Source organism: Callithrix jacchus, chromosome 6 (genome assembly GCF_049354715.1).
Source record: "Callithrix jacchus isolate 240 chromosome 6, calJac240_pri, whole genome shotgun sequence".
Lineage (NCBI taxonomy): Eukaryota > Metazoa > Chordata > Mammalia > Primates > Cebidae > Callithrix > Callithrix jacchus.
The window spans coordinates 64,642,529-64,658,273 of record NC_133507.1 but is presented as its reverse complement, the minus strand read 5'-3'; the positions used below and the strand labels follow the sequence as shown (position 1 = coordinate 64,658,273).

Below are 15,745 nucleotides of genomic sequence, written 5' to 3'. Positions count from 1 at the left end.
TCCCTTTAAAATTTATTCAGTGTGGAAATGTTTTACGGCTACTAAATGACATTTCCAACAGCCCCCCCATAACGGCTAGGCAATAGAGTCAAAGGGTCTCAATTTAGTAATTAAAGCTTTGCACCGAAGCAGATGGGAACCTGTGGTCTAGCAGGGTACTGGGAGGACTGGTTGGCTTTGCCTTTCTTCCTTGACCCCTCTGCCCTCCTCGTTTTTGCCAAACTCAGATTTTGGCAGCTCTAGCATTTGAAGTCTGGGAAAAGCCTCTCTTTCAAGCTCATACATGATTGGTATTATTGTAAGCAGGCTTCTGAAAAGATGAAAGTGTTCTCTTTCTCTTGTGAATTGATTTCATGGGTTCCGAAAATCCCTCTGACTTCCCTGGTGGTTTCTCAACTCAAATTCCTGTCATTACCTCAAAGGTTGTTTAATCTCTCCAAAGCTCCTGGAAATCTTTGGAAAACTGAAGCACTGCATATTTTTATTTATTTATTTATTTTTGAGATGGAGTCTCATTCTGTTTCTCAGGCTGGAGTGCAATGGCATGATCTTGGCTCACTGCAACCTCTGCCTCCCAGGTTCAAGTGATTTTCCCGCCTCAGCCTCCTGAGTAGCTGGAATTACAGGCACCTGCCACCATGCCTGGATAATTTTTGTATTTTTGTAGAGATGGGGTTTCACCATGTTGGCCAAGTTGATCTTGAACTCCTAACCTCCAGTGATTTGCCTGCCTCAGCCTCCCAGAGTGCTGGGATTACAGGCATGAGCCGCCGCGCCCAGCCAGCACTACACATTTTTTTTTTTTTTTAAGACGGAGTTTCGCTCTTGTTACCCAGGTTGGAGTGCAATGGCGCAAACTCGGCTCACCGCAACCTCCGCCTCCTGGGCTCAGGCAATTCTCCTGCCTCAGCCTCCTGAGTAGCTGGGATTACAGGCACGCGCCACCATGCCCAGCTAATTTTTTGTATTTTTAGTAGAGACGGGGTTTCACCATGTTGACGTGGATGGTCTCAGTCTCTTGACCTTGTGATCCACCCGCCTCGGCCTCCCAAAGTGCTGGGATTACAGGCGTGAGCCACTGCGCCTGGCCCAGAGCCACCGCGCCCAGCCCAGAGCCACCGCGCCCGGCCCCACATTTTAAGTGTATGTTCTATGAGTTTTGAGAAAGATACATATGCATGTAACCATCTTGGTAATCAGGATATAGACTATTTCCACCACCCTCAAGGCATTCCCTTTTGCCCTTTGCAGTCTGTCAGTATTCTTCTACCCCTTATCTCAGACAACCACAAATCTACTTTTTACCATCATAGATTAGATTTTCCTGTTATAATTTTTTATGCTAATGAAATAATATAAGACATACTCATTTGTGTTTGGCTTTATTAATGTAGAATAATGATTCTGAGATTCATTTATATCAATCAGTGTTATCATTCGTTGATTTGTTTCATTGTTGGATGGTACCTCATTAAACTGATATACCATGATTTGCTCATCAATTTATGTATATGTTTTTGAGATGTTCCATTCTTCAGCTATGATGAATAAAGCTGCTGTGAACGTTCATGAACAAGTCTTTGTGTGACAATTGTTTTCTCTTGGTAATACTTAGGTGTTATTGGATAATATGGAAAACGTATGTTTAACTTTACAAAGTGTGGCGCCATCTCAATCTCCAACTAGCAATGTAAGAGTGTTCCAGCTGCTCCACATTTTCCCCAATATTTAATATTGACAATTTAAAAATATTAGACAATCTGGTGGATATATAATGATATCTCATTTAGATTTCAATTTGCAATTCACTGATGATATACTGTTTAGCATCAGATCTTTTATAATGTACTTTTAAACTATTTTGCTAAAACATATACTCAGCATATGGAAGACTGTCAAGAAATATTTGTTGAACTTATATAATTGTTATGAAATACTGAGCAAGTTATCAAATGAGAGCAATTAAGCTGATTTTCAAGTATTTAAAAGAAAGTGTACATTCTCTTATGTCTATCAGATATGACCCCCAGGCAATTTGCTCAAGGTCAAATATTGGTAAAACAATGATTAGAAACCATGTTTTATCATTCTTAATTTAATTCTCTTTATATTTAACTTAGGATAAATGTAAAACATTGATTTTTAATATCATTTTATTGAATTTATGTTTTATTCAATTACTGTTTTGCCATGGTATCTCTCCCCGTTCATTATCAAAAACTTCGGCTCATAATAAAAACCTAACCATTACCTAAAATTTATGTCCTTTCATAAAAATGTATTTCACGTTCCAGATACTTGGTTAATCACTAAACTTTTAGATAAGTGTTTATTTGGGGAAACTACCATATTAGGTAGCAACTTTGTTTCCCATTTTATTATTGTATCAACAATTAAGGGTTAACCAATTCAAAGGTGAATTACCTTAAATAAGAAGCAATGTATGTATTAGCTCTGAGGTCTATAATTGCACTTAGCTGTAACTCAAATGAGTTGTATGTGTGCTGTGTGCAACTAACTGACAGGCTGGGATGCTCAGTGGCTCAAGCCAGGGATTTGGTATCGTTTAAATGCTTTGTTAAGATCAAATAGCCACTGAGAATCAATTCAATAAAAGTCCCACAGAAGCTCAGATAAAAACATTGCCTGAAGCAAAATTCTATTTAGGAGAGGAAACAGGAAATAAAGCATTATAATATGACTCTGATGTCAAAAACAGAAATTTCCTGAAAGCATCATTGATTTAACAATTTTGATTAATTTTTTAATCCAAACAACTGCTCCTCTTTAGTATTTTTTAAAAGAGAAAAAAAGGGGGAAAACGCCTTACTTGGCCCTTGGGACACATTTTAATAATTCATTTTTAACATGGCACACCACATTGACAACTCATTTTAAGTTTGAATTTTTCTTATTAAGGAATCATTTTGTATATGCTATTTTTTTCATTGAATTACAGTGTATGATAAGTAGTCTCTCAAATCACCAGATAGAATATGTGACAATCAGTTTAGTTTGTAGTCAGTGTTCATTATTCCTCTAAGTTTTTTTATTTTGGTAGTTTAATCATAGTTCTTAACAACTGCCTTGAAATTTAGAGATAAAAGTAATGTCTAATTTTGGTATCCTTAGTCACAAAAATAGCTGTGGAACAAACTGTAAACTAGGAAGATAGAAGGGTGAGTCTTCAGATGTCCTGTTTCATATTAGTCAAAGAAGATTTCTTAAAATGTTCCTGTTTCTCTCTGCATTGATTCAGGAATTGGTTGGGGGAAAAGGAAAGTAGAAAGAAATGCAACAGATGTAATCCCAGCACTTTGGGAGGCTGAGGCGGGTGGATCACGACGTCAAGAGATCGAGACCATCCTGGTCAACATGGTGAAACCCCGTCTTTACTAAATATACAAAAAATTAGCTGGGCACGGTGGCGCGTGCCTGTAATCCCAGCTACTCAGGAGGCTGAGGCAGGAGAACTGCCTGAACCCAGGAGGCCAAGGTTGCGGTGAGTGGAGATCGCGCCATTGCACTCCAGCCTGGGTAATAAGAGTGAAACTCCGTCTCAAAAAAAAAAAGAAAGAAAGAAAGAAAGAAAGAAAGAAAGAAAGAAAGAAAGAAAGAAAGAAAGAAAGAAAGAAAGAAAGAAAGAAAGAAAGAAAGAAAGAAAGAAAGAAAGAAAGAAAGAAAGAAAGAAAGAAAGAAAGAAAGAAAGAAAGAAAGAAAAGAAAAGAAAAGAAAAGAAAGGTAACAGATGCTTAATTTCTGGTTGGCACTTTGCCTATATATTACTGTACTGTTGCATTACTGACACTTATCACAGTGGGGGTTGCTAGCTATTAAATGTAATGGAATAACCTGATTTATTGTTTATAACACCTATAATTTAGAAATGGTGAAGATGAAGCTCTTCAGTTTAAATTGATAAATTATTCAAGGTAATGTATTAATAATATGTGCTTGGTTAAGTTGGCGAACTCAGATTTGGGCACTTCTGAGGTTCATGCTCTGTCCAATAGCATAGTAAAAATTTATTAAATCGCTTATAAAAGGAGACATGTGACAATTGAGAAAGTCACAAGAATTTATGATTTAATATTTATGAAGACCTTTGAAAATTCATAAGTATAGTAGATTTTTATTTAGTATGTATTTTTCAAAAGAATAATTTTCAGGTATTTGCTTAGTTTTTGCATAGTTAAAATTTATCTGGAACCTGGACAACATAGTGATATTTTTGTCTCAATTAAAAAGATAATTATCTGGGTGTAGTGATGTGTATCTGTGATATTGGCTACCTGGGAGGCTGAGATGGGAGGAGAGTTTGAGCCCAGGAGGTCAGTGCTGTAGTGAGCTGTGTTTGCACCACTGTTCACCATCTTGGGTGACAGAGCGGGACCTTGTCTCAATTTTTTTTTTTTAACTTGACTTAAGTCACTCACTTGTTATGTTTAATTATAATGCAAAGTCAGTGAAGTTTTGATATTTTAGCTTATATACATATAATGAAAGATTAAAATCATAACATTATTTTGAACTTTTTCTATTAGTTGGTAAAAAAGATACCATTAATTTCTGTATACTCTAAATCTAAAATACATATAATGAAGTCATAATCCTTAATTTACAGAAACGAGTATTTTTTGGGGGTGCATACTATTATTTTAATATCTAGAATGGGAAATTTATTGTGGCAGAAACTCAAACAAGAGCTTTCTCTAAATTTGATCTTCCTCTTTCTCTGAAAGTGTTGCTATGCTTTCTAAGTATTATGAGATTCTAGAGAAGAGATTTTCACTTTAGTTTGTATCAAATTCATGAGTGAATAAATTCTACAATATGTTTAAAACACTCTGAGAAGTAGGATATAGAAAAACTCTATAATCCTCTTACGGGTTTTTTTTTAATATGTTAATAAAATAATAATATGCAATCTACTTTAAATCCTTTTTGAAACAAGGTGCAGGGATAAATTAATAATCCAAGTAACATGGTATTTTCAATTTTAGGCAAAATTACTGACAAGAGTTTGATTCTTCAAGGTCTGGTGGGTCTGAAGTAATCTTATCTACACATGAAAAATATTCAAAGCATTTAAAAGACCTGGATGTAATTACACAGTTCATGGTGGCAACTCGTAAAATCAAGTTCAGCTAATTCGTTCTTCAGTCACATGTTATCCATTAGTTTAGCAATCTTGGATTCCTTAAGATTAAAGCATAATGAATAGTCTATCTTCATTTGACTAACAAAGTGGACTAATGCCTTCCACAAAATAGAGCTTTTTCTTTTCCTTTCATGATACTATATACATGTGTTCTCATAGCGAATCTTTCCTCTTCCAGTTGCTCAGAACAGATAAAGATAAATGAAGAATAATCTATCTAATATTAGCATGACCCTGTAAAGAACTATAGAAATGTCTTATTTACAAAAAGCCAATTATACAAATATTATTCATAATGCACTCAGGAGTTCATTTAAACCGGAGGTTTTGTGTTACATGTTTAAGTAATATAAATACTAGACAACAGCTGTTTCCCTGGTGTATGATGGAGCCAACACAAGTCAGAGGTATATTATTAAATCTGCTTAATTTATCAGTCAGGACAAGTAAGATAGGCAATTCTCTGGTAACAAACCATCCCCAAATCTCAGTGCTTACATAGGCACTATTTCTTGCTCCACTAGATGGCTTATAGTTGCTCACACTATGCATCATGGGTAATTAGGAGATCTCCGCTTATCCTAACGTTGCTCAGGAATTCATCTGGCAAGGCAGCTGCCACCTAGAAAATCATGAATCACTGTGCTGGAAGCAAAGAGAGAAATGTGGTGGGTTTGCCGTCAACATTTACATACTCTGGCCCAGGAGTGGTTTGTCACTTCTACCCATCACTTACGGGTGACAAGTGCTAGAACTGGTCACCTAACCCCACCACAAGGGGACCAGCATGTACCATATGGATGTAAGGAGCAGAACAGGAAATATCTGTGAAACAGCCACATTGTCAAAACCAGTGTGTAAGATTAATTTCTGCTTAAACAAGTATATGTATTATTGCAGCAATGCTGGTCAAAAACAACTGCTGGATGGAGTAGTAGGTTATAGAAACTATGTAGGCTGGGTACAACTTGCTGCAAGTAAGAGATGAGCTGCATGGTGCTAAATAAAGAGGGCATATTTTCTGGAACACATGAGAAATTTGTCTCTTTAAGTACAAAGGAATGAGGTTAAGACAATAATCATTTCCACTGAAGCAGTTAGTTACATGGAGCTGATCAGTTGTTATGGATACTTTTCAGACACTCTGGGACAGAATTATATGGTGGAAGTGTGTGCACCGTAATGACTCAAGACTTGATTGGCAATATTTTGGGTATCTTAAACCTCTTCTTTAAATATGTCACAGAAAAATTGAAACCAAAAGGGCTAAGAATCACTGCTTTAAAAAGTGAGTTATGATTGGAGGGAATAGGGTCCACCCGATAATGAACAGCAAAGAAATCAGAAGTCCTGGTGGACACAGTGGCTCACACCTATAAACTCAGCATTTGCAAGGCCCAGGTGGATGAAAGGCAGTGACCTGAGATCATGCCAGTGCACTCCAGCATGGGCTGCAGAGAGAGACACTATCTCAAAAAATAAATAAGTAAAATAAATAAATAAGTCCTGTTGTCAGAAAGTCAGTAGACGATTTTTCCTAATATAATGATCTTAAGGACTTCATTTTTTCCCCATTTTTATTTCATTATATTTACACCAAATTTTTTTATTGGGTTTTCACCACAACTTAATAATGTAATGATTTTATGTTTTTATTTATGCAGTAACTGAGATTTGGGAATGGTTCATTACCAGAGAATTACCTACCCTACCTTAAAAATAATAAATAAATAGCTTATATAAGAGTTTATATAATTAATTTGTTTGTTGCTTACATAAGAGCATTTATGTAAGCAGTGAGGCTGGAGTGCAATGGCATGACTGTGGCTCAATGCAGCCTCGACCTCCCAGGCTCAAGTAATCCTCCCGCCTCAGCCTCCTGTGTAGCTGGGACTACAGGTTACCATGCCAAGCTAATTTTTAAATTTTTTGTAATGACAGGTTTTACTATGTTATCAAGATTGGTCTCAAATTCCTGGGCTCAAGTGATCCTCCTGTCTTGGCCTCCCAAAGCACTGGGATAACAGGTGTGAGCCACCCCACCTGGTTTGATCTTAAATACAACTTTGCTTGAAAAAAGTTACCATGATAAATGCTAATTTTTTTCTCCTACTATTTGTTTTGAAAAACTTTAAACTTACAGGTTAAAATAATAGTACAATAAATATCTATATATCATTTACTTAGAGTCACCATTTGATGTTTTCCTATATTTTCCTCTATTTTAATTTCTCTAATTACATACGTAAATATACACACTAAATGTATGTATACATGTATGTGTGTATGTATGTATATACTTTCATGTACTCACACATACACATCAACATTACTTCTTTTGTGAAGCTATTTGAGAATAAGTTTAGACATGGCACTTTTGTCCTAAATTCTTCAGTATGTATCTTATTAGTACTGGATATTCTTCTACATAAGCATGACATAATTATCACAGTCAAAATTTAACAACAATAAAATTGAATGTTTAATGTATAGCTCATTTAAAAATTGTCCTCATTGTCTGAGTAATACCTCTCACAGCTACCTGCCCTTCCCCCATTCTTAATCCAATCATGAATGAAGCCTTTTAGTTACAGCAGAGACTCTGCTGTGGAAACCTAGGTCTGCTTCTCTCACAGGAAATAACCTCAGGCAGCCAGAACCTGCTCTGCCTGTGAGGCTCACAGATTGTAGGAAGTGCAGGGATGAGCTGAAAGTGTGACTCCCAAGCAGCAAAACTGATGGGACAACTCTGAAGTCATGTACTTGCCCTCGAGGGACTGAGGTAGCTCCCTGGAGATTGCTGATAATGCACTTGGCCTTGGCCTTTTTATTCTTCTTAGACTGACTTAACTTTTCACTTTCCTGTTTCTCCTGGGAACACTCCTAAGGAATGGCTCAGTAGCATCTTCTTCACATGTACCCCAAAACCTAAAATGCAATTAAAAAAAAAAAAAGGAATGGTTCATGAATTTCTTTCTCAAGGTCAGCTTCGGGGATATATATTTGCGTATGTAGTATATGTATATATGTAACAAAACAAAGACTATTCCTTTCACAAATTTTTCTCAATTTGGATTTTTCTTGATTATTTCATCATAATTAGATTTAGACAACATATTTTTCACAAGAATCTACATATTTCATAAGTAATTATGTGTGTTCCTAATACACGTTTTTGAAATTTGAAATTCTGATAACTGCCTTTCTTTGAAGAAATGCCATTATCTTTTGGCCAGCACTCAAATGAAATAGAGACCTTCTTTTAAAATTGAATGTATTCCATTTTATTATGTTTTGCATTTCCCCTCTTGCCTTTCTCCTAGTTTACTTACCTCTCAAAGTATTTATTTATTGCAAAGGAATAATATGTTCTTATAAGAAAAAAATCTGTTGCAACTGATCTTGCCTTAAATTATTCGTCTCCCACACTGTTGTTACTTTGATGTTTAATATTATTATTTTATCTGCTTAATCACATATATTCTGACATAAATCTGTAAATTGTTGAAACCAAATTTACTTAGTATTTCAACTATTTAATTTTTTTTATTTCAGCCACCTAGAAAAATAGTTCTAAATTCGAAAAAAAAAAAAAAAAGAAAGAAAGAAAAAGAAAAAAAGGACTTTTCTTGGACTCTGAGACATTTCAAGCCTACCATCAGATCTGTCCCAGAAATGACTTCTCAGAAAGCTCTAATGGGATTTTGCCTTGCATGGTTTCACTGAAACAGAAAAGCAGCAGCTGCTCCTCCTTCCTTTCATTCCTCTTCCTCCTCACCCACCTCCTCCTTCTCCTTCTCTTTCTTCTTTCTCTTCCTTCTTTCACATGTTTGATCTCTTTTTCCTGACCCCTAATTTCGCAGCCAGTGATTGGGTGACGAATGACTAATCTGAGAGTCAAAGTCTCCTCTCCTGAAGCTTCCTGAAAAAAGCCTCCCAATAATTATAGGTTGCCAAAAACCTCCTCTACTTATTTAGCTATTTGCTCTTTTAAGGCTTCTTCATTTATTCAAAATCATATGATACTTTCTTTTCTCCTAAAATTCAAACTGGAGTTTCTTTGCCTTCCTTCAGGTGTTGCTACATCAATTCAATGCATGTTACGTTTTTAATTAATAATTTTAGGAAGTGAATTTCAAGTTCTGTAGGAATTTCATTAATTCTACTTAAGTTGGGTGACCACCAAAATTAACTTCTAAACATGTGTGTTATTGTTTGGCCAAAAGCAAGAAATAGGTGTTCAGCTTGCATTCTAATGACTTCCCTTCCTTCTTCCCTCCCTCTCTCCCTTTCTTTTTTTCTTTCCTTCCTCCCTCCCTCTTTCCCTTTCTTCTGTCCTTCCTTCCTCCCTCTCTCCCTCTTTCCCTTCCTTCCTCCTTTCCAGCATCAGCTCTAGCAAGGAGCCCTAGCAGAAGACAGCAGAAGGTTTCCAGCCAACTTGCCCCTTTTGTTTCTAAACCACTACTAATAGCAATATTAGTCATCACTTCCCCCACTGCCCACTGTGCTATTTAAATATCCCTCTTTGGGTATGTTTTTTCCTAAGTTTCCTTTTTCACTCCATACTCAGGGCTGTGGGGTAAACACTCCAGGCAACACCTCCCACACATGGCCACATAAATATTTATTAGATTTTTATTTGTATCAATTTGTTCTGTACAGCCTGTACAGTTTTTCATTGCTGACGTCCTTTTTATTACTTCAAATGATAGTTTAGTGTGATAGTTAAAAGGAAGATATCTTTGTTCTTGTTTTGAATCAAAGAAAACTTAAACTGTCAGCCGGCCAGTGAGAATGTATGATTCTTTTTAAAATATTGAAGAGGCATAATTTTGGCAGTTTTATTTGTTTAACTTGCTCAGTGACTCTTCTATGACTGGAAATTTTCTAAAGCTGCCTTAGATCAGTTGATATGATGTTTTCTCTTTCAATCTGTATCAGTTCAATAAATGTTTTATTGAGGGTTTTCTACGCACCAGGTTCTGTATCGGGTAATAGGGATGACTATACTAGGTACTAGGGGTGACTATGAAATGACTCAGCTCCCATGCACTTCATAATGGGGTTTAAGCAGTGTCATAATTAACACATCCTAATAAAAACATGCTGTGTGTTCCGACTTAAAAGCTTGCTCTGTGTGTGCATTTAGGTAAACAGTTTAATCTCTCTGTACCCTAGCTCCTCTCTGTAAAATGAAATAGTTGAATTAAATGATATATTCTATTACATAACACCATAAAATCACTTTACCATATGGTGTGCTAGTCCTGGACCTGTTTGCTCTCAGATCCATCATTCTGTTCTGATTTGTTCTGGGGAGAAGCAGTTGATTCTCAGCAGGGTGACTTTTTTAGGTTCCAGAGAACTTCTGGCAGAATTGAGTCAACGGGCAGCAGGATCGTATCAACAATGGGAGGTTAGAGGGCAGGGTGAGGACTGGCTTTGGGGGAGGGAGATATCAAGACATTCCCACCTGTTTCAGCCTAGGGTGGCCTCTTCAGTGGCTTTATCTTCTCTGTGAGTCCAGCCCCCATTGTATCGAGACCACCACAGCTCCAATCTCCTGGAGTGGTTCTCTTGGTGCCAGTAATTGCATGTTTTCCTTTTGTCTCGCCAGCCCAAGAATGGTGAAGACTTCCTGCTATTGTCAATCTCCCAGGATTATGTTAGAGCCCACCGTTTAATTCTCAACGTCTCCACTCTTCGTGGACCCATCTGTGCTTTCCATTTTTTCTGCTGTGAACATTTGAGATGATTTCTGCTTTCTTGGTTAATCTATGGCTAACCAGAGTGTTTGCCTCTCATTTATTCTACAATTGAGGAAGGAAAATATGAGCATAGATACATTAACTGAGCAGACCCAGGCTAGCTCCTTGTATCCAAACAAAACAAAAGAAGACCTTCTTTTGATGCTTGTATCCCTTGTTTGATGCTTGTATACCAGCATCAAAGGAAGGTTTGTTTTACGTTCCTTTTAGGATCGGGCTGCTTATTCTCACAGCCCAATAACTAGATGCAGATGAACTGGGACAGAAAAGAGTTTATTTTTATAACCAGATACAGAGAGAAGGCTGGGAAATAATGCCAGACCAACTTAAAATTACAAAGTTTTCCAAAGCTTATATGTATCGTCTAAGCTATATGTTACGTGTAAGTGTGCATTTATCTAAAGACGTAAATAATCAACTTCTAATCTATAACTGAGATCTAGTCCTAAAGACCTTCCTCTGGAGTGTCAACAAATATACTTAATCTAAATGGGTCCCGGTGTGGGGGCGGGTGTGGGTGGGGGGAGGAAAGGGATTACCCTTATCTTGTCTCCTGCTAAATTATGGAGGTTTTCCTTTTGTTCCCAGTAAAGTTTGTTTGTGGTGGTCTAGGGAGTTCCTTCAGACCCCCCAAAAAACTTGTTTAATCCCAACTTGGTCCTGTTAAGAATTCCTTCATTATCTTGTCATGCTTCAAGGCCCAGGAAAGACCTAGGCAAAACTCTTGGTGGAATTTTGTCACATTCCAGCCTTTGCATCCCGACAGTGGCTCTATCAGTTTTTTAATATTTAACTTAACCACTCAGTGCTGAAACAGTTATCACGGAGGCCTGCCTATTCAGCTGCTAGTGACACCTGGCCTGCCACACTTCCAGTCAATGATTGAAGGACACACAAGATCCTTTTCTTATTATTTTTATTTTTTAATTAAAGCTGCCATGTTGAATTTCTTGAAACAAAGTTAAGGCCCATGTAAATCGAGGTACGGGAAAGCTTTAACGAACATCATGCTGTGTACTTCTTGCTTCTTAGGACAGATGGCTTTATTACAGCCTCTACATCTATCAAATGTGCCAATTTTCACCAGGAATATTAATTAAAAATAAAATTATAGTGATACATGTATTAGCAACCTAAAGTTTGGCAAGAGAAAGATATGTAAAAAAACTCGTTTTTAAAGACTTGGCTTAGGGATCATGCTTCCCCTCCATCTCTTTTTTCTCCATTTCCTTTAGGTTGGTAAGATACTTTCTTCATTTCTAGCAGTTTCCCCAGAGAGGTCAACCATCAAGCTACGGTGGCTTTACTTTAAAATGATGCGTAGGCAAACCTGTGTTCATACTCTTTTATTTAATTTATTCATTAAAAAAAGACGTGGGATGAAAATCCATGCTATTCACACCACCGGTTACATTAGGTATGGTTGTAAAAGGGGAGAAGTTCATGCTGATTGGGTGACAAGGAAAGTAATGGTACTGTTGCTGACACAATGGGAGTCCCAGAGAGAGAAACTAGGTGGAGGTCAGAGTATTAGTTTTCTGTGATAGGTGGCTTAAAACACACATTTAGTGGATTGAAGCAACACACATTTATCTACTTACAGTTTTGGAGGCCAGAGTCTGAAATCAACATCACTGGATTGATCAAGGTGTAAGCAGGGCTATCTCCCTCTGGAGGGTCCCGGGGAGAATCTCTTCCTCACCTCTTCCAGTGGCTGCCACCGTTCCTTGTCTTGTGACCACTTCATTTCAACCTCTGCTTCTATGGATCCTTGATTCCTCCTGTTCTGTGGTGAAGTCTCCTTCTCAATGCTTCTTATAAGGACACTTGAAATTGCATTTAAGGTCCACCTAAATAATCCCCAGGATAATCTCCCTATCTCAAGATTCTCAGTCACATCTGCATAGTCTCTTTTGCTATGTAAAGTAACATTCATAGGTTCCAGGGCTTAGAACCAGGACGTCTTTGGAGGCCTTTATTTAGCCTACTACAGTCAGATAAAGCACATAGTCAGATAAAGCTGGTGTGGGTTTTATTTGTATGTTGTTTCTGAATATCTTCAAGATTAAGATCTTTCAAGGACTGAAGAATGTTGGGTAATTCCTAACATCCTGGCTACATGATGGAAGTGGAAAGAATATGCCCTTTTGGGGTGGATGACTCAAAATGCTCACACTTTATTAAAACCATTTTAGTGAATTTTATTGTTTGTATTGTGGATTTTACAGAAAAAGGTGTATTGTCTGTATAGCATAAAACTTAGACATGCCTATTAAAGATATTTTGCCATTCTTGAAATTCTGTTTTATCTCCTTGATGTATCTGTTACAGTTATGTTAAAGTTTTACGTAAAGTTTCCTTTCCTTCCTAACAGTTTTTATTTTATGTATTTCCTCAGTATGTGGATTGTTTGTGATGCTTATGTTTCCATTGCACATTGTAACTTTTACAGGTATGTAATAGTCATTTCATCCATTTCACATTTTTTTTACCAGGATACATGATGCTGTGTCTGATTCTAGTATTTCCACCTCTTTGTTCCTCTGACTTTTGTATATTCCTTTGGACCAGAGGAACTTTTTGAACCCCTTTATTTTCAACATTCTTTTGTCAATTTGTTTATAGATGTGCTTCTTATAATTAGTAAATTTAGATTTTTACCTCTTGATATAATCTGATTTTATTTGCCTTTTACTGTTACCTTTGAAGCCATCTATATTTACTGTGCTAAGTCAGGTATGGTCTTAGTTTGCCATTTTTTATTTTATTCTTTGTATTTATACTTACTATTTTCCTCTTCCCTATACATTATATGTCACTGTAGCTCTTCTTTTTTCGTATTATTTTTTGCCTACAAATTTTATTCTATATTTCTATATGCTATATTCCTATCTGCACATTTTTGTTCTATAGTTATATATACATATACTATATTCACATGTGCATATTATATATGTATATAAAATATACATACACACAGATTGGTATGTATATGTAATTTTTAACCAATGATAAAAATAGAAGACTATTACTGATTCTCTTATAGAAGGGACTTATCACACTCTTACTTTCTTTATCTCTACAATATATATTAATTAATTAGTTTTTTAGGTCAAATTCTTGGTATTGAAAATATTATTTTTTATTTTATGTATTTTCTTTCCCAAGAAATATTTTTGATGTAAGAGCTATGTAATACAACTATGTTAAAAACTAGTAATTTTTTTAGTAATGTGAATTTTAATGGGTACAGTACACAGAGTAATTTTTAATATTATATTACCTCTTGAGATTTAATAATTTTATTTTTTCTTTTAGTCAGTTGCAGTATTTTCTCAAGTATAAAGAAATTATTTCCCCCATGAATGCTAAATGTGTCCTTGCATTTTCTAATTTTCTCTCATTTTAATAAAAGTTTGGTCACCTGCAGAATTTTTTTATTCCTAATTTGCTGATGGATATTTGGGTTACTTCTACTTTTTAGCTATTCTGAATAATGCTGCTGTAACAGAGTCATTTAAAAATGTGAAAAAATTAGAGGTTTTCTGGGGGGACTGAGATATGCTCAAGATAAATTAACCATCCCAGGAGAACATAAAACATAAGCATCTAAGAGTGAACCAGAGCCTGAAGGCCTAGTCTATTAATAAAATTCTGAGTCAAGGGATATCATGGAACGAAAGAATAACCCATATTGATGAAAATTCCACTTGCCAAGGTGATGATATTACAGTGTAGGAACAGCAGTTGTTTAGCTACAAAATGTGTGGTAATCATGACTTTCAGAAATAAGAAACATTCAGGATTCCCAGAACCAGTATTTTGTCTAAAAGTCATTTTTATAGTAGTGGCCATATCCTGAATGAAGTTACTCAGTTTTTAAAAGCATCTTTTCTAGGTTTGAAGAAAAATACGATGAGTGAAGATAGAGATTCATGAACCAAGCAAGGTTTTCACAAATAGAACATATGATGGATGATGAAATGACTTTAAGGGGAAATGACAATGACAATGACAGCCTGTGTGTAGAATGTAGGGGGACTATTGCTTCCAATCTTGGAAGATGAGTTCAAGATTTGATTGCATCAAAATGGAGCTACACTGAAGTTCTCAGGGTAGAATTAGCCATACATCTTTGCTTCCGGGTTTCTGGGATACTGGGGACAGAACTGACACTAAGGACAGACCTGTTGTCAAAATTGATTGTCTTGCCTCCTTTTTCCTTTGGTCTTGCTTATTGCCTGAGTTTCCCTTCACATTAAACTACTATAACCAAGCAGGGACCTTATTTATTAAGAGTACATTCTTGCATATTTCTGCTTTAACACAGTATTAGTTTAGTATCATATGAATGAATTTAGGGAAGAAGTAAGCAGTGCCTGTATCTGCTCCAGACAATGAGAAGATTGTCTTGCTGCAATGTTTTAGGCATCTGCCTTGACTTCGAATGCAAGTTCCTGTATATATCCTAAAGGAGAAAACAGTTGCACTCATATTTGTGTTATTAAATATCCCTTAAATTTTAGGGAATAGATGAGCTAATTTTCTTAAGCAAATCTCTAAGCACAGTTGTCATTGTGGAGAATTGTGAGTTTAGTTAGTCTTCCTTAATAATACAAATGGAGAAAATTTAGTTGAGAACATTTTTGAATTTTTAGAGGTCCAACAATATCTCTTTGTGGAGAGAACATTTGCTTTATTAAATCTACATTAGATATACTCACATTTTCAGGGGTGTGGTAAGAGTAAATTTCTCCAAGTGTTTAAGCCTGGGAAAATGAGAGGGAAGATACCGAACGAGGTCAGGTGAACTGCC

At 36.2% G+C, this 15,745-nt stretch overlaps 1 long non-coding RNA gene across 1 annotated transcript; it reads right to left on the bottom strand.

The window, feature by feature from the left end:
• Window positions 1-7,619: 7,619 nt before the first annotated feature.
• On the bottom strand, window positions 7,620-12,735 carry LOC144576756 (uncharacterized). Its single transcript, XR_013519221.1, has 2 exons — window positions 12,531-12,735; window positions 7,620-8,089 (listed from the first exon to the last, which is right to left on the bottom strand). It is a non-coding gene; the product is annotated as an uncharacterized LOC144576756 (long non-coding RNA).
• Between the last annotated feature and the right edge of the window lie 3,010 nt (window positions 12,736-15,745).